Source organism: Oryctolagus cuniculus, chromosome 12, assembly GCF_051225735.1.
Source record: "Oryctolagus cuniculus isolate XC-2025 breed Fujian yellow rabbit chromosome 12, ASM5122573v1, whole genome shotgun sequence".
NCBI classification, from domain to species: domain Eukaryota; kingdom Metazoa; phylum Chordata; class Mammalia; order Lagomorpha; family Leporidae; genus Oryctolagus; species Oryctolagus cuniculus.
In genome coordinates this window covers 5,028,171-5,036,794 of record NC_142878.1, presented here as the reverse complement: position 1 = coordinate 5,036,794, position 8,624 = coordinate 5,028,171, and positions in this window count along the sequence as shown.

The window sequence follows — 8,624 nt, the reverse complement described above, 5'->3', positions numbered from 1 at the left end:
TGTTGCTCCAAACCGTGAATTATTTGGAAGTGTCCCTGCTGTGTGGAGCTGCTGTCCTAGTGTGAGGATGTGGCAGAATTCCTGCGGGGCCGCCTGCACTTAGGCTCCAGGTGGTGGATCTCCTTAGCCACCCTTCAGTGGAATTCAGTCTAACTACATTTTCTTTTGGTGATGGAGCCAACTTCAGCTGAATGCATCCCCAGAGGAAATTATTGTTTTAATCAAGACTTTGAAATTTATTTGCAGAGAAATCTGCAAGATAGTTTCTTTGATTTTTCAAAATTTATCTTTTGCTATTTATTTTCCTTTTGATTTTCTATTTTGTATTTCTCTATTATTCTTCATAAATTTAGCTAGTGATTCCTCTACTTTAATAATATTTCTAAAATACAGAATTTATGTCTATTACTTATATTTTATGTTTTTCTATTCTTAGCCTCATTGATTTCTGCTTTGCCTTTACTAGTTCCATTCTTCTGGGGTTTTTGGTTTTATTATGTTGTTTTAGTTTTTGAGATGGACATTTAATCTTCTTTTTTAAAGATTTATTTATTTATTTGAAAGGCAGAGTTACAGAGAGGCAGAGGCAAAGGCAGAGAGAGAAAGGTCTTCCATTCTCTGGTTCACTCTTCAAATGACTGCAATGGCTGGAGCTGGGCTGACCTGAAGCCAGGAGCTTCTTCTGGGTCTCCCACAAAGGTGCATGGGCCTAAGCACTTGGTCCATCTTCCACTGCTTTTCCAGGCCATAACAGAGAGTTGGAACAGAAGTGGAGCAGCCAGGACTTGAACCAGAGCCCATATGGGATGTTGTTGCCATAGGCCATGGCTAGGCCACAGTGCCAGACCCTGGACATTTAACCATTTTTATATTTATTTTTACTGAAGAATGTGCTTAATATTATGATTTTCCTATCATCATTTCCTAGAACACACACTATAGATTCTGATATGTAATATATTTATTATTTTTAAAGTATTTATTTTATATGTACAATTTCAGTTTATATTTCTCCTTTCACTCAAGAGAAGCTAAATAATGAAATCTCAAAGTAATCAATGCCTAATAAAACTATTAAATTTCAAAGTTAAAGATAAATGTATACACGGCACTCAGATAAAATATCCAATAATTTATACTGGCAAATGAAATACAAGGCATCACACTCTTCTGAGCCAACATATAAAGTAAGGCAATATGGAACAACATGTAGAAAAGATAAGGAAAAAAAAAATCCCACGCTGAAATGCCAGGATGCATTACCTGACCTCAGCTCCTACTCCAGCTTTTTGTTAATGCAGACCATGGAGGCAGTGTGGGCTCCAGTAGTTGATTTCCTGCCACTCCCATGGGGGACTGGATTGAGTTACGATTTTCCTGGATCTGATTTTGCTCAGCCTCTGCTGTCCTGGGTATCTGAGGAGTAACCAGTGGATGGGAGTTCCCTTTCTCTTTCTCTCTCTCTTTTCTTGGATCAACTCAGTTCCATTGTTCACTGTTTGCGCTTCTAAACATCAACTCAGTTCCATTGTTTACTGTTTGTGCTTCTGTGATTCCAATAAACTAGGCGTTATTCCTTTCTGGTCTCTCTTCCGCTTCCACTACTTTCTGACCCTTTCATTGTCATCTCATTTTTATTTTCCTACCTTCTCTCAATACCCCTTATTAAGTTAGTGTTTGGGTCTGTTCTCCTTTGGACTCGTTCCAATATAGTGCTCCTGTGTGAGATAAATTGTGGTTTTCTTCCACTTCTTTCCTGAATTACAACCTCCACTACAGTCCTTTCTTTTTTTTAATTTTTTGTACATTTTTGATTTTGTTTTTAAAAGTTCTGTTTGCAGGTGAGTTGTACACATTGCTTGCTTGTGTTGGAAGTGCACCCTCAGGGATATCCCTACACCCACCACAAGGAAAGTCCTTCATTCCCAGCATAAGGGACTTTGGTTCTTGATTCTCTGTAGTAGTTCTGTGTGGAGCTGACTTTCCATTTGTCCTTTGTTACAATATGTAGACATTTTATCTAATTCCTGAATTAATAGCACCCTCATTTATTGACACAGCAAATTCAGAAATCTTAGCAGGTCTCTATGTGTGTTTATGTGGTTGGGTGCGAGGTTGTAAGTTTCAGGTTTATGGTTCCCTCTTAGATTTCAGGACCTGTTTTCCTTTTGTTTTCCCATACCCACTATGTAAGAGGGCTTTTCTCTGTATTTTTTTCTCTATTACAATTCATGCCAATTTAAATTTCCCCTCTCCTTTTAAATCATACCTGTCACTATACATTTTGCTAGTCTGCAATTTTATTTTTTTAATTTATATAATTTTAACTGACAAATCATAATTGTATATGAGTGCCACATGGTGTTGTGATGTATGGACCCTATGTGAAGTGATTAAGTCAGGTGAGTTGGGAACAACTTTGAAAACCTTCCCCTGTCCCCTGTGCTTGGATCCATCTAGACATGCTCTAGACCAGCAGTAGACTTGGCTTTTCTGGGGCAGTTTAAAGTCAAACATACGCCCTTCAATTATACTTTGTCTCTGTTTCTCTGCCAAATGGGGCCTTACACTGGTGCAGGTGTGAAAAATCTTAAGCTAGAAGTTGATATTGAAGTGATTTTGAAAATGGTTCACCATCTTTTAAAGAATGCCCAGGGTCTAATCTTCATGCAGATTATATTTTTTTCTTTGTGCTATGTGCCCCAGTTTTACAACATAAACAATGAGCCATGTAGCTAGGCCACAGTTATTCTCTTTAGCTATTCATAATTCTGATGTTCTCTAATTTAAGTGAAATTGTCATTTCATAGCTTGGATCCGGTCTTTTTACCATGATTCCAACGATATGTTGGTTGTAGTAGTGCGTTTATAACCTTTAAGATAATAGACTATACAGAAACGTAAAACTTTGTCCTTAATGGTCCTCTTGTATCATGAACATAGTGCTCTGTAGTATTGTATCAAAAGCTTCTTTAAAAGTGGACAAGCGTTTTGACACCTGAGTTAAACTGCTGCTTACGACACCTCCATAATGCTGGATCCTCTCCCAGAAACTCCACTTCTGACCCATCTTTCTGCTAATGCATGCTGGAAGGCAGCAGGTGACTGTTCAAGTGATTGGGCACCTGCCATCCACATGAAAGACCTGGATGGAATTCAGGAGTCCTGATTCAGCAGGATCTGTTTCAGCCCTGGCTATTGTGAGCATTTGGGAGTCAACCAGAAAATGGAAGTGCTTTTCCTCTCTGTCTCTGTCTCTTTCTCTCTTTCTTCCCCCCTTCCTCTCCCTCTTCCTCTCTCTTTCTTTCTGTCATCAAATACATGAAACTAAATGGATACAATTTAAAAACTTCTAAAAAGGAATACGTTTTAGCTCATTTGAAGCTCATAAAGCTATCATGAAATGTTTACTGCCTTCAGTGTACCAATTTCATAGAAATATCAACAACAACAAAAACAAAAAACCCTGATACCTGAAAACAGTGTTTCGCCCAAGTTCACATAGTTCATGTCAAAGCCAAGAATTCAGTGTCACTTCTACATGTGATGAGAAAAACAAAAACCTACAGATATCATCTTAAATGAGCCATAAGTATGGAAGCAATTGCTAAGATATCATGGATGTTTACCACCTTTTCAAAATTTAATTAGTAAACAGGTATTTATTCCTTCATGACTCACCAGTAATCTTCATTGTAGAGTTGACTCTTGCTACATCATAATTCACTCTCCTTGGTACTCTGGGGCAGCTGAGTATGATACAAACCTTTTTGAGTAGGTAATAAGAAATGAAATGTTTAACTGGACACAGATGGTCAAGGACTAGCAATTACTTTGTGTCCACTGTAACTTTTATGCCAAGACCAGTTCTATTTATGCGATGAAAGGGGTGTATCTCTTTGCTTAACTTCAGCTCTGAATAAATATAGAGCCAAAAGAAGAGTGTAGATAAGTATTCAAGACAGATATGTATTCAACAACAAGACTCTGTTGACAAATGTTCAATCAAATTTCAATCAATTATTTTGGAGAAAAGGAAAACTTAATTTCTTTTGTCAACTGTGAAAGGTATCTATGTTTTGTTTTCAATGTAACTGAGTGCAAAACTCTTCAGGAAACTTCAGTGTTCCTCTCCCCCTCCTCTAAGTATCTCTTCCTTTTTATGTGTTCTGGAGTCACCTTATTAAATAACTCCCTTGCCTAGCAAATGGCTATTGGTTTGCACAATCCAGATATGTCCATAATCGCCAATGTTTGGAGTAGTGTATGTAGAATCTCTCCTTTACAAAATGAGGATACATTCTTTCAGCTTGCATAAGAAGCAGAATCAGTTCTGGCTGTTACTTCAAGATCCTTCTCTTTAAGTGTCTTTAAGAAAGAATAAGAATGAATAAAGAGGGTAGTTTGTCAAAAACCATAAACACCAGGCAACAGTTCCAGGTAGCAGATTTATATTGGTTTCTTGTAGCAATTCTAATTTTCTCCCTTTAGGGCCAAATGTCAGCTTCAGTGGAGTATGGCAAACACTGAAGGAGGACCAGGTTTTAAAGGATTCTCTCTCCCGTCCATTTCCAAACGTGATACCACATGACTTGATATGATGGTTGATAATTTACTGCTCTGTGAGTCCAGGTGGAACACAGCCTTAGGCATCTATATTGACACAATTGTTCTGTTTTAAAAATGTTTCAAAAAAATTCTGTGTTAGAAAAGTCCTCTATGTGTCATTTCATCAAGAAAAAATCAGGAGATACCATTGCATGCATGTGAACTAGGTGTGCACACATACGTGTGTGTGCTCATGAGCCACAAGCTGCATTTGAAATATTCTCCCTCAGGCAAAGCAAGGACCTGTAAGTAGTACTATTTTTCCTATCAGCCCTGGAGAGTACAGAGGCAGCCCTGTGTGTTATTAATGGATAAAATCTGAACAGCAGCCAACCCCAAGGTGAACCTTATGCATTTAAAACATTTCATCAGACAGCTAAGTTTTTTTTTTTTTTTGAGTAGGTGATATCTTTCTAGCTGCCACTTAATAGAAGAGAGCAATAGCTGGGCTCACTAATGTGCAAATTGATAGAATGAGGTCTCCACCAAAATATAAACAGCCCACAGCCAGGTGTTTCTCAGGTGTCAGTATCGCAGACTGGGCTGTTCTGAGGGAGAGCTGGAGATTAACCCTACACGTATCTGCCCAAATGAAGGGGTCAATGCAAAATCTTTGCCAAGTCAGCTGGCTCCCTGGGTTTGTTCCTGGGTGTTCAACATCTCTGAATCTTAACAGCAGGAACTGAGGCATTTGGCGTCATTTGGTAACATCAGTTTTTCCCGTCAGGAAGGAAGTGGGTGGATTGCAAAGTCAGGGTAGGATAAAAATGATGAGTATTTCCTTTATTATTTTATTTGTTCTCTGCCTGATTTCTCAAAGGATTGGAGGTATATATTAGTTATCTCCCATTCGCCACCACCACAGAGCCATTTTCTGCCTGGCTTGGTACCCAGGGATGGTAACCCCATGGTTAATATCACGCTGGCTATCTGGCCAATTGGCTTCCTGCTGCATTTGATCAAGGGAAGGTGATGGGAGGAGACTGGAGCCCAGAGGGGACTGAGACCATGGACTTTCTCCTTCACTTCCTTTATGTATCCCCCAAGGAAGGCAATGCCCACAGAGAGGTCTCTCCCCGTGGCCCCAGCTCCTTCTGAGCTCACCTAGTGCTACACCCTTTCATGTCCCTTAGGCCTTGGGTCCCAAAGGCTTCCTGCTCTTGCCACTCCCTGAGGGCTTTACATCCCTGGTTTATGGCTTGAACCCCATCCACAACTCACTAAGTAAGTAGCCTTTATGCTTTATGCATTTCTACTATTTTCAATATTTAATTAGTTAATATTTTTAAAATGCTGTCAACCATACCTGACATCTAGTCAGCTCTCTTTAGGTCTGTAAAATCAGTAAAAATAACCATATACAATCTTAACCCTGTGTTCAGAGGGAACAATCCCAGTAGGATTGTGAGCCAGCTCCCAGCATAAACAGCGTGTTTGCAATAAAATGGTTAACAGTTAGGAGAATGAAAATCCCCAAAGTAACCTAAAACAAACAAACAAGCAAACAAAAAACCAGAGTTGGATGCCACACTAAAGTTTCTAACACTGCTATCTTGGCCGAAAGAATGCTCTTTTCCTGTGATAGTGCAGTGACCCTTTAACCTCTGATTTTTATAGTGGTTAAAGATTAATTTCCTTGTTCCAAAGGTAGAATTGAGAGCAATATTTCCGTCCCCTAATTACAGAGAACAAAGACTCTGAGTATGAGCAAAACAAAGGAAAGCTTTAAAGACACAGCCGAGCTACCTTCAGATCCAGCAGGGAGGAAGCAGGGGAAGGCATCCAAGCCTAGAGAAGAATGAATTACAGCTCTCACCACTGCAGCCTGCATGTGTGGCCCATTGATGGTGGAGATCATGGCAATGGGTTGTGTCTATGCAACCTGTGGACCTCAGAGAACTGGGTCTGTCATGGCTAGAGAGGGCTTGGGCAGCAGGAGCTCAGTAGTCTGAAAGGGGAGATAGTGAAGACAGCAGGGAACATGTGCCTTGTCATCACAGATGAACGTGAGGCCCTTCCTTCAACTGACTTTAGCTTTGTTTCTTATTAAGCTTGGTTACTCTGTTCCTGCACCAGTCATGAATTGATACTGCTAAAAGCCAAATGCTTGCCACATCTTCCCCACAGATAGGACACCCATCTTCACAGTGCTGTAGTAATGTCAGCTTATTTCCACGGTCATTCCCAGACAGACTATTACGTACACTGCAATGTCAATCTCTGTTTGCCCTTGCTACGGGTTGGATATGGTTTGTCCCTTAAAGCTTTCTGTACTAGAAGCTTGGTCCCCTGTACTGTGGTGTTGACCTGGTGAAACTGCTAAAGAGCTGGGACCCAGTGGGAGATAATTAGGTTGTTGGAGCTTCACCCTCATGAATTGATCATGTTTGTCTCCTGAGAGTGGATTGTCATAACACGAAGCCATCCTACGCCTTTCCCACATCTGCATAGGACCACTTCCATTTCTGCTTCACCATGCTGTGGATGCCAGCACTATGTTGCTTGGATCTTCCAGTTACCATAGCCTAATAAACTTGCTTACTTTGTAAGTGACACAGCTGTAGATTTTCATTATAGTAATGGAAAAGAGACTGTGAGAGCATTGGTGAAACTGTATCTACTAGGGATTGGCCTCAACTCAAGTTCCCTTACCTTTTCCTCACATATACATCTATACATGTGTGAGTTTTTTAAATCTAGAGCATTGCTTTGGGGAGCTTCCACAAAACAGTCTGTCATTTGAACTCAATGTCATGAAGAAGAGTTAAATATGCTGGGAAATAATTTGGGGTCCTGAAGAAGAGACTGGAGTATGGAAGCTATGTCCTAGCCCCTGTAAAGTTTTCTCAGCAAGACTGGTGGAAGACAGGCCCCTGCTGTGTTCCGGTTTCTGGTTAATAACTATTGGCTTCCACAGGTGGGTGGAGTCTCACATACACATGAGAGTTAAGTGTGCACATGCATGGATGACTGAGTGCACATGTACTCATTTGAGTAAGTGTGTGTGCATACACACACACCACAGTCTTATACATCACCCAGGCACACCTCTAAATGGACACTATGAGAAACAGTGACTTGATCAGCTCTTGTCCTGACGGTTGATGTACAATGTAATACTTTATCCATTTTAGTATTTTTTTTTGTTCTAGTACCATTGGTTGAACTCTGTAATTAACACACAATTATTCTTAGGTGTTTAAATTTTAACTGAAAAGTGATCCCTGTTAGGAATTTGGAAAACATTATGTTGAGTGAAATAAGCCAATCCCAAAGGGACAAATACCACTTGTTCTCCTTGATAGGTGACAACTAACTGAGCACCAAAAAGGAAACCTGTTAAAGTGAAATGAACACAATGAGAAACGGTGACTTGATCAGCCCTCACCCTGACTGTTGATGAGCAGCTTAATATGTTATCCCCTTTAGTATTTTTTTTGTTTGTTCTACTTAATACTTTTGGTTGAATACTGTAATCAATACACAATTCTTCTTAAGTGCTGAAACTTAACTGAAAAGTGATTGCTGTTAAATATAAGAGTGGGAATAAGAGAGGGAAGAGATGTGCAATTTGGGACATGCTCAAGCTGACTTACCTCAAACAGTAGAGTTAGAATCATACCAGGGGATTCGAATTCAATCCCATCGAGGTGGCATGTACCAATGCCATCTCACTAGTCCCAGTGATCAATTTCTGTTCACAATTGATCGTAATGATAGGACTAAGAACCAAAGGGATCACATAAACAAGAATAGTGTCTGCAAATACTAGCTGATAGAATCAAAAAGGGAGAGAATGATCCAACATGGGAAGTGAGATACACAACAGACCCATAGAATGGCAAATGTCCTAACAGCACTCTGGCCTCATAATCAGCCCTTAAGGCATGCGGATCCTGCTAAAATGCCCATGAGAGTATTTCAGGCATGGAAAGCCAAGACACTCTGGGGGGAAAAAAAAACCTAAATGAAAGATCTCCACGAGTGAGATCCCAGTGGAAAGAATGGGTCATCAA